This window comes from Ranitomeya imitator, chromosome 3 (assembly GCF_032444005.1).
Source record: "Ranitomeya imitator isolate aRanImi1 chromosome 3, aRanImi1.pri, whole genome shotgun sequence".
NCBI classification, from domain to species: domain Eukaryota; kingdom Metazoa; phylum Chordata; class Amphibia; order Anura; family Dendrobatidae; genus Ranitomeya; species Ranitomeya imitator.
In genome coordinates this window covers 634,325,714-634,353,345 of record NC_091284.1, presented here as the reverse complement: position 1 = coordinate 634,353,345, position 27,632 = coordinate 634,325,714, and positions in this window count along the sequence as shown.

Sequence of the window (27,632 nt, the reverse complement as noted above, 5' to 3'; positions counted from 1 at the left end):
TTAGGCCCCCTGGCCCGGGCTAATAACCTCATCCTCCCTGTTTGTCTTTGCTAGGCCACTTGTTTGAGGTCTGGAATCTTGCTAACACTTAATCTTTGCTTTCCCTCAGAATGTACTATCTGATATTTGGGGCTCCTATTTGCACACAACAGAGTTTCTGTGCAAGTCTGCAAGCAGCCAAACCATAGGACTGTTACTTCTCAAGTACTGTCTCTATATGAACTATAACAGGAAACTATCTTTGTTTGTGCCCACATAACTACACCCAGTTGTTACTGTCTGTAGCTAACTGTTGCTGGGCAGAAAATAGATGAAACATCTTTTAAAACATAGCAATGCATTTTATAGCTAAAAGATCTTCAAGGAGGAGTGTGGGCAACTTTTCCACTTTCTTACTGGCACATCTCCACAATTACCCTGCATCCACATAGGGACTGACTCACATTCCCCCACAGTGTGTGCTCATTGCACAGACACACTGGCTGGCTGCAACTGCTGACTGAACACAAGGCATTGAAATACTGCTGTAATATATTCCAGACATAATGCTTTTAATTTTAACTCCCTTATACATACAAAAACAAAATTCAACATAGAAATTGAAGCAAAACTGCATAAACACTTTACAGTACAGAAAAAGTACACATGCACTTTGTAAATTGAACCAAAAATTCTGCCATGATAATTCCATTTACTTGGTAATCATGTAATACAAGGGGCACTGGGGTGGTAGTCCGGACCGAGCTCACCCACTAAACACAGTCTGTATACACCTCAGCCCCTTGTACATGTGATATGAGATGGATTAAGCTTTTCCCCCAAATGAAGTTACCTTCTCTCCTTTTGTCACAGCAGTCCAAGTGATTAAAAGTCCAGAGATGTGGCTGTGTTCCAACAGGGAAAACATAACTGTTATTGAAAACAGTTAGTGAAGAATGGACATCAACGGCAATCCCAAACACTGGATTTCCTGTTCATTCCTAAACATGAGATGCAGTCGCACCAACTACGGCTGCTCAGCCGAGAATACCAGTTGGCCAACCCGCTGGTATCTGGGTGCCTGAGACCATTTCAGCGGAGGCCCCTCTATAGACCAGATAGCCTGTATAGAAGTCCTCTTTAGACCGTGGCATTCTTTAGTCCAGGGCAACAGACCTCTCCCATATGGGGGTCTGGCAGTGCCCCATCTGTCTGGCACATCTGCACCTGTTCAGGATCCAGGCAGAACTGGAGGGAAACCGCAACTTCCTTTCTCTGCTGCTGACCCAACCCCTCACATTAACCATTTTTTGCCCTAATTCATTTAAAGGGGAAACAACACAATACATTATAATGCAGATACATTGCTGGGCGTAGGACACACATAAGACAGTACATATACATAACTTATGTACATAAGAGGGCGCAACTGAGAGGACCCTCCTTACAATGAAGAAAAATAAGCCAGCACACCCGTGATGCATAAACCAATCTTCAGGAGCACAGACCCGCTGTGTCCAGGCGTATAAAGTAAAAAAAAAAAGGAATGTCCAGCTTCACCGAATCCGTAAAAAAGAGTTTTCTTTATTCACAAACTTTAAACATAGAGGATACAGACTTCAGCACGATCCACATGGGTAAGAATCTCAACGCGTTTCTGGAGACTAAACTCCATTAATCATGACAACATGATTAAGGGAGCTTAGTCTCCAGAAACGCATTGAGATTCTTACCCATATGGTTTGTGCTGAAGTCTGTATCCTCCATGTTTAAAGTTTGTGAATAAAGAAAACTCTTTTTTACAGATTCGGTGAAGCTGGACATTCCTTTCTTTTTTTTACCTCCTTACAATCACATAATCATCAAAGACTAATGAGATTTGTAAACTAATGCAAAAAAAAAAAAGATTAAACTCATGCAACAATTTGTCCGTTTTTGACTTGTGTCTGGGCCTCGCTGTCGTGTCAACACCAGGGCATATTGTTAAATTCTGTTTTGGGCCATTTTGACCATAAATACTGTATTACCTTAATGTAAATTATGTTATAATTCAGGACTTTGAATGATACATAGTTTTTGACATTTAGACCTAGTTGCAAGATTCCTGGCACAGAGCCTTGCTCTCCTCTGCTCACTAGAATAAAGGAGTGCTTTTGGTGCTTAGTGTGTACTCCACACAGGCAGCTTACCTGAGAAGAGACGCAGTCTTATAAAGAGTTTAAGGGTTTGTGCTAAGTATTGAAGTTATCCATATCTGTTGGATATGTGATAATGATTTGAATACTGGGAATTCCAGATCTAGGATCTCCACTAATCTTTGGAATGGGGTTCTGCAGGACACCGTCTAAAAGGAGAGTAGTTCAAGTACACACCTCAGTTGCATAACAATTCAGTAAAATGGTAGTCCCTAGGTGCCATTATTTTAAACCATAATGGACCATGAAAAGGTAAAAAAAAAAAAAAATTGCTATATTTACCTCACATTTTTTACCCCTCAAACTCACCGCCAACATCCGATCCTGGCCACATCTTGGGATCCTCCGCTCTGTGCTGCACATCTGGGTGTCATGGCACCTGGAATGGTTCTGTGCAAGCAAAGTTATGGCGCACTTCGCAACATCATTAAGTCATTATCCATCTGCGCACCTACACAGAGCCGTGCCAGGTGCTATGATACCTGGGAGTTCCGATACAGTGCAAGAGGTCCAAAGATTCTAAAGTGAGTCGTGGCAGATCTGAAGGTGATGCGACGACCTGATGAGTGGCGGTGAGCAGCATAGGGTCCTGTAAAAGTTAGTAGAGGTTGAGTATAATAATTTTTTTTTTTTTACATATTATGTTTCTTTCCAGACTCAGAACATAATGAGAGGCATTTAATTGGCAGAGAATAACTTCTCAGTGAAAGTTCCTGAAAAAAAAGTGCAAACAGGAGAAGTTGACTTTTGCCTGATCCACTCATCTCTATTGCATCTCTAAAAGGAATAATGCTGTGATAATTAATTGAAAGGTGCTCAAACCTACATTGATTCTATTGGTAGGATACCGAATTGTGCTTTCTAAACACTGGAGGTCATATATGAAAACTAATGCAAGGAATTCAAGTACTCCATTTTGTACCTTGTAACCTTCATTAAAAATGAAATATAGAATCTGATGACCGATGAGCTGCCATCAGAAATTTTCCATAAACACACCTCAATGCATTATATGGCTTAGGTATCAGAAAAAGAGTAGGTTCATAAAAAAAAGTAGGACCATTTTTTTTCTCACTGTCTTCTGTGTACAGTATGTTTTTTTATATAGTTATATCAAGTTTTTATATAGTTATATTAATTATTTATAAGACAGTTTCCAATGTTACAGAATTGCAATTTATCCATAAAAATCGGATTCTAAACTGTGGTTCCGTATGCTATCCGACTATTTTTATGCGCAGATAAACTTGAATGGTTTCATCCGATTTACGGAAGATACTAGTGCCAACTGCAAGTCTTTTTCACTCACAGATTTGGTCAGTGAAAAATATCACTCATCTATACTGCACCTTTGAATAACATTGGTTCAAGTGCTGTCCGTTTTTTCCACAGACAGCATTCGGACAGAAATTATGGTCAAGTGTATAAAGTCCAAATGTAGCTAGGCTGTAAGTTAAAGTTTATGGTGCTTAAACAATCATTAGCCAACTGCATGTATTAAAGCTCTAACTCCAGAATCCTCTGACTCATTAGAATAGAGAGCAACATCATTTCAAATGATATGCTAAAGACACAATTAACTATTAATGCCTAAATGCCCAGGTCCCTTTAAGTTCCTTTAATGCAAAGTAAACACATGATTCATTTCATTTACATAGAAAATTACATCAATCCCAAAAAAAAAAGTGGCTATAAAAGTGCCAGGTGTTGTTGTCGCATAGTACAATGGTGCTGAATTTGACCATCTGTACTAAATATATGCATTATTTAAGAAGATGCCAAGGCTGCTGCGTGCTACATTTTCTAACTGCCTCACACTAACTCAATTTGTATTCCATTTGTTTCAATTGCAAAAAAAAAAAAACATTGTTTCACTTTCATGTAAAACAATAATAGATTGAATGTTCTGTGTATTCGCACATTAACATATGTCTGTACTTCTCAATGTATGCTTTTACTTCAACAAGTTCTAGGACGTTTTCTTAAATATCATTTCTAAAATAAGAGATTAACTAAATGTTTATAGAAGAAATAATAATAACCTTCAAAAAATGTTAAATAATTTTACAATGACATAGGCTAAGTATGAGTCAAACAGCTGCCTATCGATATAAAACTCACATGCTACCACTGTTTGATTCTCTTTCTGAAGCCTCCAAAGATGCCTTAGTAGCCCAAGTTGATTTGTAATTTTTCTTTAAAAAAATTACTTTTTATTGCTTGCTTGTACAAAAGAGGTTTGTCTGGAGTAGAAGGTTGGGCGTTTGCAAGGTTAAGTCACACAGTACAAGCTTTATTAAATTTATGGCACTTGGTCCTGTGCTTTTTACTCAAGATATTGTAAATTTATAGCACAGGGCTAAAGCTCCTGCTCTTGCAATCTTGTAGGATCAGGTTATTAGAGTAAAACATTTAGAAAAAAGGTACCCAGAGGTCTTTGATCTCATGGGGAGCAAATTGTGTAACATATTATATACGCAGAAAAATAAAGGGAACACTTAAACAACAGAATATAACTCCAAGTAAATCAAACTTCTGTGAAATCAAACTGTCCACTTAGGAAGCAAAACTGATTGACAATTTCACATGCTGTTTTGGTCACTTTTGAATGTTGGTTGAATGTTGGTTGTGCTTTCACACTCTTGGTAGCATGAAACAAACTCTACAACCCACACAAGTGTCTCAGGTAGTGCAGCTCATCCAGGATGGCACATCAATGCAGGCTTTGGCAAGGTTTGCTGTTTCTGTCATCATAGTGTCCAGAGGCTGGAGGCGCTACCAGGAGACAGGCCAGTACACCAGGAGATGTGGAGGGGGCTGTAGGAAGGCAACAACCCAGCAGCAGGACCACTACCTCAGCCTTTTGTGCAAGGACAGGAGGAGCACTGCCAGAGCCCTGCAAAATGACCTCCAGCAGGCCACAACTGTGCATGTGTCTGCACAAAGGGTTAGAAACTGACTCCATGAAGGTGGCCTGAGTGCCCGACGTCCACAGATGGGGATTGTGCTCACAGCCCAACACCATACAGGATGCTTGGCATTTGCCACAGAACACCAGGATTGACAAATTTGCCACTGTTGCCCTGTGCTCTTCACAGATGAAAGCAGGTTCACACTGAGCACATGTGACAGACGTGACAGAGTCTGGAGACACTGCGGAGAGCGATCTGCTGCCTGCAACATCCTTCAGCATGACCGGTTTGGCAGTGGGTCAGTAATGGTGTGAGGTGGCATTTCTTTGGAGGGTTGCACAGCCCTCGCTGTACTCGCCAGAGGTAGCCTGACTGCCATTAGTTCCGAGATGAGATCCTCAGACCCCTTGTGAGACCATATGCTGGTGCGGTTGGCCCAATGATCCTCCTAATACAGGGCAATGCCAGACCTCATGTGGCTGGAGTGTATCAGCAGTTCCTGCAATATGAAGGCATTTAAACTATAGACTGGCCCGCTCGTTCCCCAGACCATAATCCGATTAAACACATCTGGAACATCATGTCTCACACCATCCACCAACATCACTTTGCACCACAGACTGGACTGTCCAGAAATTGGCGGATGCTTTAGTCCAGGTCTAGGAGGAGATCCCTCAGGAAACCATCTGCCCCATCATCAGGAGCATGCCCAGGTGTTGTAGGGAGGTCATACAGGCACGTGGAGGCCACACACTCTACAAAGCATCATTTCTTTTGTATTGAGACTTTAATTTTGAGCATCATCCCTACTCCAGACCTCCGTGGGATATTACTTGTGATTTACGTTGATCATTTTTAGGTTTTATTCTCAACACATTTCACTATGTAATGAATAAAAATTTACAACTTTCATTCAGTAATATCTAGGATGATTTTAGTGTTCCCTTTATTTTTTTGAGCAGTATATATACACACACAAACACACACAAACACTTGTTTTCACCACTATACAGTTGTGTGAAAAAGTGTTTGCCCCTTCCTGATTTCCTATTATGTTGCATGTTTGTCACACTTACTGTCAATGTTTCAGATCACCAAAAAATGTAAATATGAGACACAGATAAAGTAAACAAAATGCAGTTTTTAAATGAAGGTCTATATTATTAAGAGAAAAATAAATCCAAACCTACAGGGCCCTGTGTGGAAAAGTGCCCCCTTGTCTAATAACTGGTTGGGCCACTCTTAGCATCAACAACTGCAATCAAGTGTTTGCGATAAATGGCTGTGTATCTTTTACAATGCTCTGGAAGAATTCTGGCCATCACATCTCTGTAGAATTGTTGAAATTCAGCCACTATGGAGGGTTTCCGAGTATGAACTGCCTTTTTAAATTCAGCCACAGCATCTCAATCGGATTAAGGTCAGGATTTTGACTAGGCCACTCCAAAGTCTTAATTTCGTTTTTCGTAAGCCATTAAGAGTTGGACTTGCTGGTGTATATTGGATCATTGCCCTGTTGCACAACCCAAGTGCGCTTCAGCTTGAGGTCACGAACAGATTGCTGGACATTGTCCTTTAGGATTTTTTTGGTAGACCACAGAATTCACGATTTCATTTACCACAGCAAGTCTTCCAAGTCCTGAAGCAGCAAAACAGCCCTAGACCATCACATTACCAGCACCATATTTTAATGTTGGTATGATGTTCTTTTTCTGAAATGCTGCGTTACTTCAATGCCAGATGTAATGAGACATACACCTTCCAAAAAGTTCAACTTTAGTCTCATCAGTCCACAGAGTATTCTCCAAAAACTCTTGGGGATCATCAAGATGTTTTCTGGCAAAACGGAGATGAGCCTTTATGTTCTTATTGCTCAGTGGTTGTTTTCATCTTGGAACTCTGCCATGCCGGACCACTATTGACCAGTCTCTTTCTTATGGTGGAGTCTTGAACACTGACCTTCCAGAAAATCACATTGTATGATTTTTAGATAATTTGCATTTTATTGGATGACATAAGTATTTCATACAATAGAAAAGCAGAACCTTGAAATGCTTCTTACGGAACCACTCCTTAGTTACCCTGGCTGTATGTTTAGGGTCATTGTCAAGCTGGAAGACCCAGTCATGACCCATCATTGGTGCTCTTACTGAGGGAAGGAGGTTGTTGGCCAGAATCTCACGATACATGACCCCTCCATCCTCCCTTCAATACGGTGCAGTCATCCTGTCTCCTTTGCAAAAAAGCACAGCCTAGGTATGATGTTTTCCCATCACGCATCATGGTTGGGAGGCTTTTCTTGGGGTTGTTCTCATGATTCTTCTTCCTCCAAACACGGCAAGCGGAGTTGATACTAAAAAGATCTATTTTGGTCTCATCTGACCACATGACCTTTTTCCATGCCTCTTCTGGATCTATAGTTTGCGCAATGCAATCTTCGCTCGTGCAGGTGCAGTATGCTTTGCCCAACTGCGGGCAAAACCGAAAAGCATTACTGCGCATGCGCCCGCGCACTATGTCCCAGAACACAGCGAAATACTTTCGGGACATAGTGCACATGCAGTCTCATATGCAGTCCCAGGTGATGGAATATGCTTCATTCTGTAAGCTAAAGGAAAATGTTTAAAGGGGGAGGGAGAAAAAGACAAAGGGGCTGAATCAGGCAGTTGTTGGAGTGACTTGGAAGAGAGAGGATCCAAGCTGGGATGAATAGATTGTCTATGGAGTTTTGGAGATCGGTTGCTGGCTGGGCTGGATCCTCCTGCTACGTTTGAGGGATCTGTCACCTTGATTTAACAAATTTACTTAAGGATTGTTGATCCTGGATACATGGACATTGGTTGTGATATTTGTTGTTTGGATGAGCCTGGACTGTGACTACAGACAATATTGGAGGGAGATAAGTAATCTGTGGGCCAACCAAAACTTGGGAGACAGTGGGCATCTCCTGATACCTAGGCAGTGGGACTATCAACCCCGGGAAAGGAATCTTGTGTATTGAGGACATTGTAATTTGGTCATCTGCAGGGAAAAAGAAAATTTAAAAAATCCATCTACCTGGATTTGTTGTACAAACAAGGATGCATGGAATAAAATTAGTTGCATTGTTAACTTGCCTAGGTGATTTTTATAACCCACAACCTCAGGTCCTCACAGGCTTCATCAGATAAATAGCTCAATAATGATAACTGCCTCATGTTTATACCTTCTCCAGTGCTAATAGTGGGCGGGGCTGATTTGCATAGCAATTACTTTCAGAGCACCTGTCTTCACTTTTTTTTTCTACACCTATCCTTAGTTTATTTCTTTCTTAAATTGTATGTGTATATACAATGCAATAAAAAAAATGTGTAACAACATACATAGAATTCATTTCACACATTTGCTCATACAACAAATGAATAACATTTTGTACAAATCCTTGATTCAATTCTGTTTTAGAAAAGCAGAAAGTCTTTTTCTGACTATTAAAAGACTTATTTAATAAAATATTTCATAAAATACTAATACACACATGAATTTCATATAAAACATCCCTTTTGCATAAGAGATAGATGATGTAATGCCATTTCTTTTTCTATTAGTTTTTGCTTCTTCTAATTTTTAGGAATGTTTGGATTTTATTTTTTCCCAATTTGTGCAAAAAAACATGATTGATATACCGTATTGTCCGGCGTATAAGACGACTTTTTAACCCCTGAAAATCGTCTCAAAAGTCAGAGGTCGTCTTATACGACGGGTACAGCTATTCATGTAAAAAAAGAATAAAAATGAAAAATATGGATATACTCACCGCTGAGAGCCAGGGGCTGTCGGAAGGTGAGTATATTCCATATTTTTTATTTTTATTCTTTTTTTTACTTGAATATGGATCCCAGGGTCTGAAGGAGAGTCTCCTCTCCTCCAGACCCTGGGAACCATACGCGCCGCATAAGAGGACCCCCATCTTATATGGCGAGTATATCCCAAACTCCATATTTTATATGGAAAAGTTGGGGGTCGTCTTATACGCCCAGTCGTCTTATACACCAGAAAATACGGTATTAATAAATTAAATTATGTTCCTATTTTTTTATATAGTCTATATATTTGTTTTATCCTAATTTATTCCCAAATAGTATCCAGGAGCTTGCTTCCTTTTTTTATTTACCTTTTAAATCTGTTTGTTGGAGTAATTTTGTCTGCCGGAAATTTTTTGGATCATTGCCACCTGTCTGGAATCAAACTCACTGGCAGGTACTGATAATATTTCCCAGATCCCGCACTGTATCTAGAAACGCTCTCATCTATCCAACAAGCGGAGGTAGCTTCATTAAACTTGGCAAGTGTTATCTGCCCTTATGACAGCTGCGCCAAAACTAACAAACTATTAGTTTGAATGTGATGACCACAAAATGAAAAAAAGCACACTACAGGAAACGTAAATATGAACGTAATAAAATGTGTAAGTAACATATATAGAATCTTTGAACGGTCATCTAATATAATTCATGGGTTAGTACAATAATATCAGAAGGAAAAATTGTTATTGGAAGGAACTCTATCTCCCAACTAAAAGGTGAATCCTACCGAAGAGACTAGTTTGCACACATTTGATACATTCATATTCATGTTTTTTATGTGCCCAAAAGAGACAGGTAACCCGCACATATTCAGCAATAAAATTCTCATTATAAAATAAAACGCCACTTTCAATTTATACACCCCACTGATGATAGTCTGTTGATCAGTTTGCATTTTTTCCCAAAGAGATTTTTTTCTGAATATACTCTCTCTTTATATATATATATATATATATATGTACTAGATGGTGGCCCGATTCTAACGCATCGGGTATTCTAGAACAGGGGTGTCAAACTGCATTCCTCAAGGGCCTCAGACCATGCGTGTTTTCAAGATTACCTTTGCATTACACAAGGTGCTGGAATCATTCTGTGCAGGTGATTAAATTGTCACCTGTGCAATACAAGGAAATCCTGAAAACATGACCTGTTTGCGGCCCTCGAGGAATGAAGTTTGACGCCCCTGTTCTAGAAAATGCATGTCCACGTAGTATATTGTACAGCCCACGTAGTATATTGCCCAGCCACGTAGCATATTGCCCAGTCACGTAGTATATTGCCCCGCCACGTAGTATATTGCCCAGACATGTAGTATATTGCCCAGTCACGTAGTATATTACCCATCGACGTAGAATATTGCCCAGTTACATAGTATATTGCCTAGTGATATAGTATATTGCCCAGCCACGTAGTATATCGCCCAGTGACGTAGTATATTACTTAGTGACGTAGTATATTGCCTAGTGACATAGTATATTGCCCAGCCACGTAGTATATTTCCCAGTTTCATAGTATATTGCCTAGTGACATAGTACATTGCCCAGCCATGTAGAATATTGCCCAGTGACGTAGTATATTTCCCAGTGACGTAGTATATTGTCCAGCCACGTAGTATATTGCCCAGTGACGTAGTATATTGCCCCGTGATCTAGTTTATTGCGCAGCCAAGTAGTATATTGCCCAGTGAGGTAGTATATTGCCCAGCCACGTTTGTCACAGGTTAAAAAATAAAACATATACTCACCTTTCCAAGGGCCCATTGTAGTCCACGGCAGCTTCCGGTCCCAGGGTCGGTATGAGTGCAGGACCTGTGATGACGTCGTGGTCACATGACCGTGATGTCATGGCAGGTCCTTCTCCCATACCATCTTTGCCACCAGAACCTGTAACGGAAGATGGCGGCCGGCGCGAGTGGCTCAGCGGACTACAGAGGGTGAGTATAGCAGTTTTTTTTTGTTTTTTTTACTATTTTTGACATTACATTTTTTACTATTGATGCCGCATAGGCAGCGTCAATAGTAAAAAGTTGGGGACACACAGGGTTAATAGCGGCGGTAACGGAGTGCGTTACCCGAGGTATAACGCAGTCCATTACCGCCGGCATTAACCCTGTGTTAGCTGTGACCAGAGGGGAGTATGCGGGCGCCAGGCACTGACTGCGGGGAGTAAGGAGCGGCCATTTTCTTCTGGACTGTGCCCGTTGCTGATTGGTCGCGGCAGCCATGACAGGCAGCTGGCGATACCAATCAGCGAATGAATAACTGTGACAGAAAGACAGAAGGACCGAAAGACGGAAGGGACCCTTAGACAATTATATAGTAGATATATATACATACATACACACACTGCCGTGGAAAAGTTTAGGGTCACTTAGAAATGTCCTTATTTTTTTAAGAAAAGCACAGTTTTTTTGCAATGAAGCTAACATTAAATTATTCAGAAATACCAGAAATACACTACATATATTGTTAATGTGGTAAATGACTATTCTAGCTGCAAACATCTGGTTTGTAATGCAATATCTTCATAGGTGTATAGAGGCCCATTTCCAACAACCATCACTCCAGTGTTCTTATGGTACTTTGCGTTTGCTAACTGTGTAAGGAGGCTAATGGATGGTTAGAATATCCTTGAAAACCCTTGTGCAAGTATGATAGCACAGCTGAAAACAGTTTGGCTGATTAGAGAACCTATAAACCTGACCTTCTTTTGAGCTAGTTGAGAATCTGGAGCATTACATTTGTTGCTTCCATTAAACTCTCTCAAAATGGGCAGAAAAAAAGAACTTTCATGTGAAACTCGACAGCCTATTCTTGATATTAGAAATGAAGGCTATTCCATGCGAGAAATTGCCTAGAAACTGAAGATTTCCTACAACGGTGTGTACTAGTCCCTTCAGAGGAGAGTGCAAACAGTCTCTAACCAGAGTAGAAAGGGAAGAGGGAGGCTCCGCTGCACAACTGAGCAACCAGACAAGTACATTAGAGTCTGTAGTTTGAGAAATCGATGCCTCACAGGTCCTCAACTGGCAATTTTATTAAATAGTACATGCAAAACGCCAGTGTCAACATCTACATTGAATAGGTGACTCCGGGATGCTGGCCTTCAGGGCAGAACGGCAAAGAAAAAGCCATATCTGAAACTGGCTAATAAAAAGAAAAATTAATATGGGAAAAGAACACAGACATTGGCAAAGGAAGAATGGAAAAAAGTGTTATGGACAGACGAATCCAAGTTTGAGGTGTTTGGATCACACAGAAGAACATTTGTGAGACGCAGAACAACTGAAAGGATGCTGGAAAAGTGCCTGTCAAGCATAGTGGAGGTAATGTGATGGTCTGGGGTTGCTTTGGTGCTGGTAAAGTGGGAGATTTGTACAAAGTAAAAGGGATGTTGAATAAGGAGGGCTACCACTCCATTTTGCAACGCCATGCCATACCCTGTGGACAGCACTTGATTGGAGCCAATTTCATCCTACAACAGGACAATGACCCAAAGCACACCTCCAAACTATGCAAGAATTATTTAGGGAAGAAGCAGGCAGCTGGTATTCTATCTGTAATGGCGTGGCCAGCGCAGTCACCAGGTCTCAACCACATTGAGCTGTTGTGGGAGCAGCTTGACCTTATGGTGCGCAAAAAGTGCCCATCAAGCCAAACCAACTTGTGGGAGGGGTTTCTGGAAGCATGGAGTGAAATTTCTCCAGATTACCTCAGCAAATTAACTGCTAGAATGCCAAAGGTCTGCAATGCTGTAATTGCTGCAAAGGGAGCATTCTTTGACGAAAGCAAAGAATGAAGGAGAAAATTATTTCAAATAATCTTTTTTTCGAACCTTGTCAATGTCTAGACTAGATTTTAAATTCATATGGCAACTCATTTGACTAATAAAAGAATGAGTTTTCATGGAAAACACAAAATTGTCCGGGTGACCCCAAACTTTTGAACGGTAGTGTGTGTGTGTGTATATATATATATATATATATATATATATATATATATATATATATATATATATATATATATATAAACAAAATAGACACAATAGATTTTTTTCATGTAAAATATGTTATTACATACAAGTCGGAAAAAAACAAGAACCTACACACATTAGGTGTGTCTAAAAAAAGATGAACCTACACGCATTGGGAAAAAACATTTGAGTGCAATATTAACAACAAAATAAAAGGTAAACCAAAATTCACTGTCAATATATGTGGCGCAAAAAAAATAAATAGATCATACGTCACTTTATTTATAACCCAAAGCATTGCGTGAAAATAGTACATTGCTTGTTTATTTCTCGGTCATAGATCAAAGCCTCATGCTGCCATGTTGAGGACAAAATAAAAGTTATGACTGTTGAAAAAGTGAGAAAGGCCAAAAATATAGTGGTCATTAAAGTTTAATTGATGTCCCTCAGGGCAGTGCTTATGACGATCTTGATACTGATATATTACAGCAAGTTCTTGACAGGTATTAGACAGATTTTTAATAGACGTAGTTTATATACAGTTACTGAACTCACTGTCTGTAGAGTAAATGGAAAGCAACTTCAGAAATCAAAAAATTACAAGAGACCCCAGTTATTAGTAACATAAACAGCATATATATTACTATAGTCACAGACTATTCTTTCTATGTTAACGTTAGATAAGATGGAAAAGGAAAATCAGACTGTATATTAGAAAAATGAAGTATGAAGACACATACAGTATAATAGTAGACGTATAGCGAATAGTGTAAAAACGTGAATATAAAGTTCACAGATAATGAAGTTAACTGCACTTAATGCATCATATTTGACACTCATTACAATTAATAAACTTCAAAAGTTCAAAATGTCACATAATGTTAACTTTCTTATAAATGATGAATTTTTGAAGATACCAATTTAACAAATTGAAATGCATTAAGAATATAATTTACAGATCTTTATACTTTTGGAAAAACTTTGAAAATTAAAGAGGATAATATATCTATATATGTATGTATATATATACGGTGTATATACTAGATGGTGGCCCAAATCTAATGCATCGGGTATTCTAGAATATGCATGTCCACGTAGTTTATTGCACAGCCCACGTAGTATATTGCACAGCCACGTAGTATATTGCCCAGCCACGTAATATATTGCCCAGTGACGTAGTATATTGCCCAGCTACGTAGTATATTGCCCAGTGATGTAGTATATTGCACAGCCACATAGTATATTGCCCAGCCACGTAGTATATTGCCCAGTCACGTAGTATATTGCCCAGTCACGTAGTATATTGCCCAGTCACGTAGTATGAGTAGAGTAGAGTGGGTGCTCTCGTCCGCTGGCCCGCCTGTCTTTAGCAAGACTGCATGTACCACGGCTCATACCACTGAACGCCCGCTCTATCTCCCAGTGGGCAATACACTACACAGACAACACAGGGTTAAGGTAAAACAGTGTGGCAATACTTTATTGAACCACAACACACAATAGCAAACAGAACAATCCCACCATGGCTGGGATTGCTTGGTTACATGGACGCGTATAAAAGATCACTGCGTCTCCACGTATTTCCAGTATGAGATGATGTCAGAGCTCCCAGGGTCGCTATTCCACCTGTGATACACACACAGAGAAGAGGTAACGACAAGCATGGGGAGATGACCAAGAACTGTCCATAGAGTCCATACAAGGTCAAAAGCCAGTTGACACGAGAGTCACCACCTGGCCTATCCGACCATCTCCATTGACCCAGGCGACCAGCAGGTCCCAAACCTGGCTTTCTCCAAACATATCTATGGTTCAGAGATGGTCACTGGATCAGATCTGTGTCCCTCCAACCGGAGCTGAAAACCCCCAGGTTTTTTCCTATAGAATCATAGATCAGTGTCCCTCGTGATGGTGCCATGATGAATTGGCTGCAGTCCTTTCTCATGTCTGTTGGGTGGTTTGCAGAACACGGCTGGTAGCTCTGTGTTAATTCCGTCAACCAGGATGTGATTTCTGAGTCTTTTTATACCCAAGGCATGTAAGCTATTTTTAGAATTACCCAGGGTCCTTCAGTCCAACATCAAGATAAGGTAAACAATGGTGATGGGATTAAGTAGCACTATTAGCATATAAGCACACATCATTAAACAAAGCTTAACACACGCTATGTACAGTCACTATTACAGACACAGTATGTTAGATAGTATATCAGTTGGCAAGTCTGTCTTCTTGACCCATCAGACAAACACTTAACCCCTTCATGACCCAGCCTATTTTGACCTTAATGACCTGGCTGTTTTTGCAATTCTGACCAGTGTCCCTTTATGAGGTAATAACTCAGGAACGCTTCAATGGATCCTAGCGGTTCTGAGATTGTTTTTTCGTGACATATTGGGCTTCATGATAGTGGTAAATTTAGGTAAAAAAATTCTGCGTTTATTTGTGATAAAAACGGAAATTTGGTGAAAATTTTGAAAATTTCGCAATTTTCACATTTTTATTCTGTTAAACCAGAGAGTTATGTGACACAAAATAGTTAATAAATAACATTTCCACATGTCTACTTTACATTAGCACAATTTTGGAAACAAAATTTTTTTTTGCTAGGAAGTTATAAGGGTTAAAATTTGACCAGCGATTTCTCATTTTTACAACGAAATTTACAAAACCATTTTTTTTAGGGACCACCTCACATCTGAAGTCAGTTTGAGGGGTCTATATGGCTGAAAATACCCAAAAGTGACACCATTCTAAAAACTGCACCCCTCAAGGTGCACAAAACCACATTCAAGAAGTTTATTAACCCTTTAGGTGCTTCACAACAGCAGAAGCAACATGGAAGGAAAAAATGAACATTTAACTTTTTAGTCACAAAAATGATCTTTTAGCAACATTTTTTTAATTTTCCCAATGGTAAAAGGAGAAACTGAACCACGAAAGTTGTTGTCCAATTTTTCCTGAGTACGCTGATACCTCATATGTGGGGGTAAACCACTGTTTGGGCGCACGGCAGGGCTTGGAAGGGAAGGAGCGCCATTTGACTTTTTGAATGAAAAATTGGCTCCACTCTTTAGCGGACACCATGTCACGTTTGGAGAGCCCCCGTGTGCCTACAAATTGGAGCTCCCCCACAAGTGACCCCATTTTGGAAACTAGACGCCCCAAGGAACTTATCTAGATGCATAGTGAGCACTTTAAACCCCCAGGTGCTTCACAAATTGATCCGTAAAAATGAAAAAGTACTTTTTTTTTTCACAAAAAAATTGTTTTAGCCTCAATTTTTTCATTTTCACATGGCCAACAGGATAAAATGGATCCTAAATTTTGTTGGACAATTTCTCCTGAGTAAACGGATACCTCACATGTGGGAGTAAACCAATGTTTGGGCTCATGGTAAGGCTCGGAAGGGAAGTAGCACCATTTGACTTTTTGAATGAAAAATTATCTACATCGTTCGCGGACACCATGTCGCGTTTGGAGAGCCCCTGTGTGCCTAAACATTGGAGCTCCCCCACAAGTGACCCCATTTTGGAAACTGGACCCCCCAAGGAACTTATCTAGATGCCTAGTGAGCACTTTAAACCCTCAGGTGCTTCACAAATTGATCCGTAAAATTAAAAAGTACTTTTTTTTCACAAAAAATTCTTTTCGCCTCAATTTTTTCATTTTCACATGGGCAGTAGGATAAAATGGATCCTAAAATTTGTTGGGCAATTTCTCCCCAGTACGCTGATACCTCATATGTGGGGGTAAACCACTGTTTGGGCACACGGCAGGGCTCGGAAGGGAAGGAGCGCCATTTGACTTTTTGAATGAAAAATTGGCTCCACTCTTTAGCGGACACCATGTCACGTTTGGAGAGCCCCCGTGTGCCTACAAATTGGAGCTCCCCCACAAGTGACCCCATTTTGGAAACTAGACGCCCCAAGGAACTTATCTAGATGCATATTGAGCACTTTAAACCCCCAGGTGCTTCACAGAAGTTTATAACGCAGAGCCATGAAAATAAAAAATAATTTTTCTTTCCTCAAAAATGATTTTTTAGCCTGGAATTTCCTATTTTGCCAAGAGTAATAGGAGAAATTGGACCCCAAATGTTGTTGTGCACTTTGTCCTGAGTACGCTGATACCCCATATGTGGGGGTAAACCACTGTTTGGGTGCACGGCAGGGCTCGGAAGGGAAGGCACGCCATTTGGCTTTTTAAATGGAAAATTAGCTCCAATCATTAGCGGACACCATGTCACGTTTGGAGAGCCCCTGTGTGCCTAAACATTGGAGATCCCCCACAAATGACCCTATTTTGGAAACTACACCCCCAAAGGAACTAATCCAGATGTGTGGTGAGCACTTTGAACCCCCAAGTGCTTCACAGAAGTTTATAACACAGAGCTATGAAAATAAAAATGTTTTTTTCTTTCTCAAAAATGATTTTTGAGCCCGCAATTTTTCATTTTCCCAAGGGTAACAGGAGAAATTTGACCACAAAAGTTGTTGTCCAGTTTCTCCTGAGTACGCCGATACCCCATATGTGTGGGTAAACCACTGTTTGGGCACATGCCAGGGCTCGGAATTGAAGTAGTTATGTTTTGAAATGCAGACTTTGATGGAATGCTCTGCGGGCGTCACGATGCGTTTGCAGAGCCCCTGATGTGGCTAAACAGTAGAAACCTCCCACAAGTGACCCCATTTTGGAAACTAGACCCCGAAAGGAACTTATCTAGATGTGTGGTGAGCACTTTGAACCCCCAAGTGCTTCACAGAAGTTTATAACGCAGAGCCGTGAAAATAATAAATACGTTTTCTTTCCTCAAAAATAATTTTTTTTAGCCCAGAAATTTTTATTTTCCCAAGGGTTACAGGAGAAATTGGACCCCAAAAGTTGTTGTCCAGTTTCTCCTGAGTACACTGATACCTCATGTGTGGGGGTAAACCACTGTTTGGGCACACGTCGGGGCTCAGAAGGGAAGTAGTGACTTTTGAAATGCAGACTTTGATGGAATGGTCTGCGGGCGTCACGTTGCGTTTGCAGAGCCCCTGGTGTGCCTAAACAGTAGAAACCCCCACAATTGACACCATTTTGGAAACTAGACCCCCCCAAGGAACTTATTTAGATATGTGGTGAGCACTTTGAACCCCCAAGTGCTTCACAGATGTTTACAACGCAGAGCCGTGAAAATAAAAAAATCATTTTTCTTTCCTCAAAAATGATGTTTAAGCAAGCAATTTTTTATTTTCACAAGGGTAACAGGAGAAATTGGACCCCAGTAATTGTTGCGCAGTTTGTCCTGAGTATGCTGATACCCCATATGTGGGGGTAAACCACTGTTTGGGCACACGTCGGGGCTCGGAAGTGAGGGAGCACCATTTGACTTTTTGAATACAAGATTGGCTGGAATCCATGGTGGCGCCATGTTGCGTTTGGAGACCCCTGATGTGCCTAAACAGTGGAAACCCTAACCACAACCCTAATTCCAACCCTAACCCTAAGGCTATGTGCCCACGTTGCGGATTCGTGTGAGATTTTTCAGCACCATTTTTGAAAAATCCGCGGGTAAAAGGCACTGGATTTACATTGTTTTTCGTGCGGATTTCACCTGCGGATTCCTATTGAGGAACAGGTGTAAAACGCTGCAGAATCCGCAAAGAATTGACATGCTGCGGAAAATACAACGCAGCGTTTTCGCACGGTATTTTCCGCACCATGGGCACAGCGGATTTGGTTTTCCATAGGTTTACATGATACTGTAAACCTGATGGAACACTGCTGCGAATCCGCAGAGGCCAATCCGCTGCGGATCCGCAGCCAAATCCGCACCGTGTGCACATATCCTAATTCTAAAGGTATGTGCACACGCTGCGGAAAATGCTGTGGATCCGCAGCAGTTTCCCATGAGTTTACAGTTCAATGTAAACCTATGGGAAACAAAAATCGCTGTACACATGCTGCAGAAAAACTGCACGGAAATGCAGCGGTTTACATTCCGCAGCATGTCACTTCTTTCTGCGGATTCTGCAGCGGTTTTACAACTGCTCCAATAGAAAATCGCAGCTGTAAAACCGCAGTGAAATGCGCAGAAAAACTGCGGTAAATCCGCGATAAATCCGCAGCGGTTTAGCACTGCAGATTTATCAAATCCGCTGCGGAAAAATCTGTAGAGGACCAGAGTACGTGTTCACATACCGAAACCCTAACCCTAACTCTAACCCCAACCTTAGTGGAAAAAAAATAAAAAAATATTTTATTATTGTCCCTACCTATGGGGGTGACAAAGGGGGGGGGTCATTTACAATTTTTTTTATTTTGATCACTGTGATAGGTTTTATCACAGTGATCAAAATGCACATTGGAACGAATCTGCCTACCGGCAGATTCGGCGGGCGCACTGCGCATGCGCCCGCCATTTTGGAATATGGCAGCGCCCATGGAGAAGACGGACGGACACCGGGAGGCTCGGTAAGTATGATGGGGTGGGGGGTAACACGGGGGAGTGGGTCGGAGCGCGGAGGGGTGGATTGGAGCACGGGGGTGGATCGGAGCATGGGGGGGTGGATTGGAGCACGGGGGGTGGATCGGAGTGCAGGGGGGTTGGATTGGAGCAAAGGGGTGGGATTGGAGCACGGGGGTAGCGGACAAGAGCACGGGGGTAGCGGACAGGAGGACAGAGAGGAGCGGAGCAGTGTACAACCCTGATCGGAGGACTGGGGGGGGGATCAGTGGCGGTGGGGGCAGACCAGTGTTTCCAGCCATGGCCGATGATATTGCAGCATCGGCCATGGCTGGATTGTAATATTTCACCAGTTTTAATAGGTGAAATATTACAAATCGCTCTGATTGGCAGTTTCACTTTCAACAACCAATCAGAGCGATCGTAGCCACGGGGGGGGGGTGAAGCCACCCCCCTGGGCTGTACTACCACTCCCCCTGTCCCTGCAGATCGGGTGAAATTGGAGTTAACCCTTTCACCCGATCTGCAAGTACGCGATCATTCTGTGACACAGCATATGCGTCACAGGTCAGATTGGCACCGACTTTCATGACGCATACACTGTGTCACAGGTCGGGAAGGGGTTAAATTCACAAGCCAATATACAGATAAAATTAAATGAATAGGGCAGCACACTGCAGCGCCAAAACATGCAAACTTGAAAAAACGAAATTTGAACTGCATTACTGCACTAGAAATATGAAAAATGAGAGCTTTTAGCGCACAAAAATGGCCAATTTTATGTGTACCTCGTAGCCACGTTAAGGCATCTCTCTTATACGAGGTCCTACGTTTGACCTACCTCACTGAGAATAAACGTCTCCATCTGAATGGGTACATGTAAAAACCTCTTCTTGGACTCAAATTCTCTCTCTATGTGGAGGGGTATTGGACCTACTATAATTAAAACACCTGAAGCTAGGAGGCGGGGAGTGCACGATCAGAAGGCTAGAGAATACATTTCAAAAACCTGACCTGCACATCCAAACATAGACTGAGTGTGAACAGGTGCTGAACCCAGAGTCGCCAACTCGTATATAGTTAAATAAATAGGGCAGCACACTGCAGCGCCAAAACATGCAAACTTGAAAAAACGAAATTTGAACTGCATTACTGCACTAGAAATATGAAAAATGAGAGCTTTTAGCGCACAAAAATGGCCAATTTTATGTGTACCTCGTAGCCACGTTAAGGCATCTCTCTTATACGAGGTCCTACGTTTGACCTACCTCACTGAGAATAAACGTCTCCATCTGAATGGGTACATGTAAAAACCTCTTCTTGGACTCAAATTCTCTCTCTATGTGGAGGGGTATTGGACCTACTATAATTAAAACACCTGAAGCTAGGAGGCGGGGAGTGCACGATCAGAAGGCTAGAGAATACATTTCAAAAACCTGACCTGCACATCCAAACATAGACTGAGTGTGAACAGGTGCTGAACCCAGAGTCGCCAACTCGTATATAGTTAAATAAATAGGGCAGCACACTGCAGCGCCAAAACATGCAAACTTGAAAAAACGAAATTTGAACTGCATTACTGCACTAGAAATATGAAAAATGAGAGCTTTTAGCGCACAAAAATGGCCAATTTTATGTGTACCTCGTAGCCACGTTAAGGCATCTCTCTTATACGAGGTCCTACGTTTGACCTACCTCACTGAGAATAAACGTCTCCATCTGAATGGGTACATGTAAAAACCTCTTCTTGGACTCAAATTCTCTCTCTATGTGGAGGGGTATTGGACCTACTATAATTAAAACACCTGAAGCTAGGAGGCGGGGAGTGCACGATCAGAAGGCTAGAGAATACATTTCAAAAACCTGACCTGCACATCCAAACATAGACTGAGTGTGAACAGGTGCTGAACCCAGAGTCGCCAACTCGTATATAGTTAAATAAATAGGGCAGCACACTGCAGCGCCAAAACATGCAAACTTGAAAAAACGAAATTTGAACTGCATTACTGCACTAGAAATATGAAAAATGAGAGCTTTTAGCGCACAAAAATGGCCAATTTTATGTGTACCTCGTAGCCACGTTAAGGCATCTCTCTTATACGAGGTCCTACGTTTGACCTACCTCACTGAGAATAAACGTCTCCATCTGAATGGGTACATGTAAAAACCTCTTCTTGGACTCAAATTCTCTCTCTATGTGGAGGGGTATTGGACCTACTATAATTAAAACACCTGAAGCTAGGAGGCGGGGAGTGCACGATCAGAAGGCTAGAGAATACATTTCAAAAACCTGACCTGCACATCCAAACATAGACTGAGTGTGAACAGGTGCTGAACCCAGAGTCGCCAACTCGTATATAGTTAAATAAATAGGGCAGCACACTGCAGCGCCAAAACATGCAAACTTGAAAAAACGAAATTTGAACTGCATTACTGCACTAGAAATATGAAAAATGAGAGCTTTTAGCGCACAAAAATGGCCAATTTTATGTGTACCTCGTAGCCACGTTAAGGCATCTCTCTTATACGAGGTCCTACGTTTGACCTACCTCACTGAGAATAAACGTCTCCATCTGAATGGGTACATGTAAAAACCTCTTCTTGGACTCAAATTCTCTCTCTATGTGGAGGGGTATTGGACCTACTATAATTAAAACACCTGAAGCTAGGAGGCGGGGAGTGCACGATCAGAAGGCTAGAGAATACATTTCAAAAACCTGACCTGCACATCCAAACATAGACTGAGTGTGAACAGGTGCTGAACCCAGAGTCGCCAACTCGTATATAGTTAAATAAATAGGGCAGCACACTGCAGCGCCAAAACATGCAAACTTGAAAAAACGAAATTTGAACTGCATTACTGCACTAGAAATATGAAAAATGAGAGCTTTTAGCGCACAAAAATGGCCAATTTTATGTGTACCTCGTAGCCACGTTAAGGCATCTCTCTTATACGAGGTCCTACGTTTGACCTACCTCACTGAGAATAAACGTCTCCATCTGAATGGGTACATGTAAAAACCTCTTCTTGGACTCAAATTCTCTCTCTATGTGGAGGGGTATTGGACCTACTATAATTAAAACACCTGAAGCTAGGAGGCGGGGAGTGCACGATCAGAAGGCTAGAGAATACATTTCAAAAACCTGACCTGCACATCCAAACATAGACTGAGTGTGAACAGGTGCTGAACCCAGAGTCGCCAACTCGTATATAGTTAAATAAATAGGGCAGCACACTGCAGCGCCAAAACATGCAAACTTGAAAAAACGAAATTTGAACTGCATTACTGCACTAGAAATATGAAAAATGAGAGCTTTTAGCGCACAAAAATGGCCAATTTTATGTGTACCTCGTAGCCACGTTAAGGCATCTCTCTTATACGAGGTCCTACGTTTGACCTACCTCACTGAGAATAAACGTCTCCATCTGAATGGGTACATGTAAAAACCTCTTCTTGGACTCAAATTCTCTCTCTATGTGGAGGGGTATTGGACCTACTATAATTAAAACACCTGAAGCTAGGAGGCGGGGAGTGCACGATCAGAAGGCTAGAGAATACATTTCAAAAACCTGACCTGCACATCCAAACATAGACTGAGTGTGAACAGGTGCTGAACCCAGAGTCGCCAACTCGTATATAGTTAAATAAATAGGGCAGCACACTGCAGCGCCAAAACATGCAAACTTGAAAAAACGAAATTTGAACTGCATTACTGCACTAGAAATATGAAAAATGAGAGCTTTTAGCGCACAAAAATGGCCAATTTTATGTGTACCTCGTAGCCACGTTAAGGCATCTCTCTTATACGAGGTCCTACGTTTGACCTACCTCACTGAGAATAAACGTCTCCATCTGAATGGGTACATGTAAAAACCTCTTCTTGGACTCAAATTCTCTCTCTATGTGGAGGGGTATTGGACCTACTATAATTAAAACACCTGAAGCTAGGAGGCGGGGAGTGCACGATCAGAAGGCTAGAGAATACATTTCAAAAACCTGACCTGCACATCCAAACATAGACTGAGTGTGAACAGGTGCTGAACCCAGAGTCGCCAACTCGTATATAGTTAAATAAATAGGGCAGCACACTGCAGCGCCAAAACATGCAAACTTGAAAAAACGAAATTTGAACTGCATTACTGCACTAGAAATATGAAAAATGAGAGCTTTTAGCGCACAAAAATGGCCAATTTTATGTGTACCTCGTAGCCACGTTAAGGCATCTCTCTTATACGAGGTCCTACGTTTGACCTACCTCACTGAGAATAAACGTCTCCATCTGAATGGGTACATGTAAAAACCTCTTCTTGGACTCAAATTCTCTCTCTATGTGGAGGGGTATTGGACCTACTATAATTAAAACACCTGAAGCTAGGAGGCGGGGAGTGCACGATCAGAAGGCTAGAGAATACATTTCAAAAACCTGACCTGCACATCCAAACATAGACTGAGTGTGAACAGGTGCTGAACCCAGAGTCGCCAACTCGTATATAGTTAAATAAATAGGGCAGCACACTGCAGCGCCAAAACATGCAAACTTGAAAAAACGAAATTTGAACTGCATTACTGCACTAGAAATATGAAAAATGAGAGCTTTTAGCGCACAAAAATGGCCAATTTTATGTGTACCTCGTAGCCACGTTAAGGCATCTCTCTTATACGAGGTCCTACGTTTGACCTACCTCACTGAGAATAAACGTCTCCATCTGAATGGGTACATGTAAAAACCTCTTCTTGGACTCAAATTCTCTCTCTATGTGGAGGGGTATTGGACCTACTATAATTAAAACACCTGAAGCTAGGAGGCGGGGAGTGCACGATCAGAAGGCTAGAGAATACATTTCAAAAACCTGACCTGCACATCCAAACATAGACTGAGTGTGAACAGGTGCTGAACCCAGAGTCGCCAACTCGTATATAGTTAAATAAATAGGGCAGCACACTGCAGCGCCAAAACATGCAAACTTGAAAAAACGAAATTTGAACTGCATTACTGCACTAGAAATATGAAAAATGAGAGCTTTTAGCGCACAAAAATGGCCAATTTTATGTGTACCTCGTAGCCACGTTAAGGCATCTCTCTTATACGAGGTCCTACGTTTGACCTACCTCACTGAGAATAAACGTCTCCATCTGAATGGGTACATGTAAAAACCTCTTCTTGGACTCAAATTCTCTCTCTATGTGGAGGGGTATTGGACCTACTATAATTAAAACACCTGAAGCTAGGAGGCGGGGAGTGCACGATCAGAAGGCTAGAGAATACATTTCAAAAACCTGACCTGCACATCCAAACATAGACTGAGTGTGAACAGGTGCTGAACCCAGAGTCGCCAACTCGTATATAGTTAAATAAATAGGGCAGCACACTGCAGCGCCAAAACATGCAAACTTGAAAAAACGAAATTTGAACTGCATTACTGCACTAGAAATATGAAAAATGAGAGCTTTTAGCGCACAAAAATGGCCAATTTTATGTGTACCTCGTAGCCACGTTAAGGCATCTCTCTTATACGAGGTCCTACGTTTGACCTACCTCACTGAGAATAAACGTCTCCATCTGAATGGGTACATGTAAAAACCTCTTCTCAGTGAGGTAGGTCAAACGTAGGACCTCGTATAAGAGAGATGCCTTAACGTGGCTACGAGGTACACATAAAATTGGCCATTTTTGTGCGCTAAAAGCTCTCATTTTTCATATTTCTAGTGCAGTAATGCAGTTCAAATTTCGTTTTTTCAAGTTTGCATGTTTTGGCGCTGCAGTGTGCTGCCCTATTTATTTAACTATATACGAGTTGGCGACTCTGGGTTCAGCACCTGTTCACACTCAGTCTATGTTTGGATGTGCAGGTCAGGTTTTTGAAATGTATTCTCTAGCCTTCTGATCGTGCACTCCCCGCCTCCTAGCTTCAGGTGTTTTAATTATAGTAGGTCCAATACCCCTCCACATAGAGAGAGAATTTGAGTCCAAGAAGAGGTTTTTACATGTACCCATTCAGATGGAGACGTTTATTCTCAGTGAGGTAGGTCAAACGTAGGACCTCGTATAAGAGAGATGCCTTAACGTGGCTACGAGGTACACATAAAATTGGCCATTTTTGTGCGCTAAAAGCTCTCATTTTTCATATTTCTAGTGCAGTAATGCAGTTCAAATTTCGTTTTTTCAAGTTTGCATGTTTTGGCGCTGCAGTGTGCTGCCCTATTTATTTAACTATATACGAGTTGGCGACTCTGGGTTCAGCACCTGTTCACACTCAGTCTATGTTTGGATGTGCAGGTCAGGTTTTTGAAATGTATTCTCTAGCCTTCTGATCGTGCACTCCCCGCCTCCTAGCTTCAGGTGTTTTAATTATAGTAGGTCCAATACCCCTCCACATAGAGAGAGAATTTGAGTCCAAGAAGAGGTTTTTACATGTACCCATTCAGATGGAGACGTTTATTCTCAGTGAGGTAGGTCAAACGTAGGACCTCGTATAAGAGAGATGCCTTAACGTGGCTACGAGGTACACATAAAATTGGCCATTTTTGTGCGCTAAAAGCTCTCATTTTTCATATTTCTAGTGCAGTAATGCAGTTCAAATTTCGTTTTTTCAAGTTTGCATGTTTTGGCGCTGCAGTGTGCTGCCCTATTTATTTAACTATATACGAGTTGGCGACTCTGGGTTCAGCACCTGTTCACACTCAGTCTATGTTTGGATGTGCAGGTCAGGTTTTTGAAATGTATTCTCTAGCCTTCTGATCGTGCACTCCCCGCCTCCTAGCTTCAGGTGTTTTAATTATAGTAGGTCCAATACCCCTCCACATAGAGAGAGAATTTGAGTCCAAGAAGAGGTTTTTACATGTACCCATTCAGATGGAGACGTTTATTCTCAGTGAGGTAGGTCAAACGTAGGACCTCGTATAAGAGAGATGCCTTAACGTGGCTACGAGGTACACATAAAATTGGCCATTTTTGTGCGCTAAAAGCTCTCATTTTTCATATTTCTAGTGCAGTAATGCAGTTCAAATTTCGTTTTTTCAAGTTTGCATGTTTTGGCGCTGCAGTGTGCTGCCCTATTTATTTAACTATATACGAGTTGGCGACTCTGGGTTCAGCACCTGTTCACACTCAGTCTATGTTTGGATGTGCAGGTCAGGTTTTTGAAAAATATACAGATAAAAAGCCAGTTGTTTTGGTTTGCAAAAACATGGTTGTCTGGGAAATTAAGATACAATCTGGTTTCTTCACACCAGCCACGTAGTATATTGCACAGCGACGTAGTATACAGCACAGAGCCATGTAGTATACAGCACAGACACATAGTATACTGCCCAGTCATGTAGTATATTGGCCAGTCACATAGTATATTGCCCAGCTACGTAGTATATTGCCCAGCCACGTATGTAACAGGTTAAAAAATAAAAAATAAACATACTCACCTTCCGATCCGAGGGCCCCTTGTAGTCATGTCGCCTTGTGTGCGGTGCACACGGCATCTTCCGGTCCCAGGGTTGGTATGAGCGCAGGACCTGTGATGACGTCGTGGTCACATGACCGTGACGTCATGGCAGGTCCTTCTCGCATAGCATCCTTAGCACCGGAACCTGCCGCTTGCACTGCCGAGGACAGGACGCGACGTTGGATGGTGAGAATAACCTTTTTTTTTATTATTTGTAAAATTATATTTTTTTTACTATTGATGCTGCATACGCAACATGAATAGTAAAAAGTTGGTCACACAGGGTTAATAGCTGCGTAACCGGAGTGCGTTACACCGCGCTCTGGTAACACTGGCATTAACCCTGTGTGAGGGCTGACTGGATGACTGGAAGGGAGTATGGAGCGGGCATGACTTAGGGAGGAAAGAGCGGCCATATTGCCACCAGACTGTGGCCGTCGCTGATTGGTTATGGCAATGGTCGTGGGCGTTTTGCCACTACCAATCAGCGACTTCGATTCCATGACAGACAGAGGCCGCGACCAATGAATATCCGTGACAGACAGAAAGACAGAAGGGCAGACAGACAGGAAGAGGGAAGAGACCATTAGACAATTATATAGTAGATATATATATATGGCCTCGCCATCGCCAGAGCTGCCGCCTCGCCCCTACCTTCTGTCTCTTCCCCACTATCCCATAGAATGTAAGTCCGCAAGGGCAGGGTCCTCTCCCCTCTGTACCAGTCTGTCACTGTAAACTTGTTTACTGTAAACGATATCTATAACTGTGTATTTAACCCCTTTCTCATGTACAGCACCATGGAATTAATGGTGCTATATAAATAATAATAATAATAATATT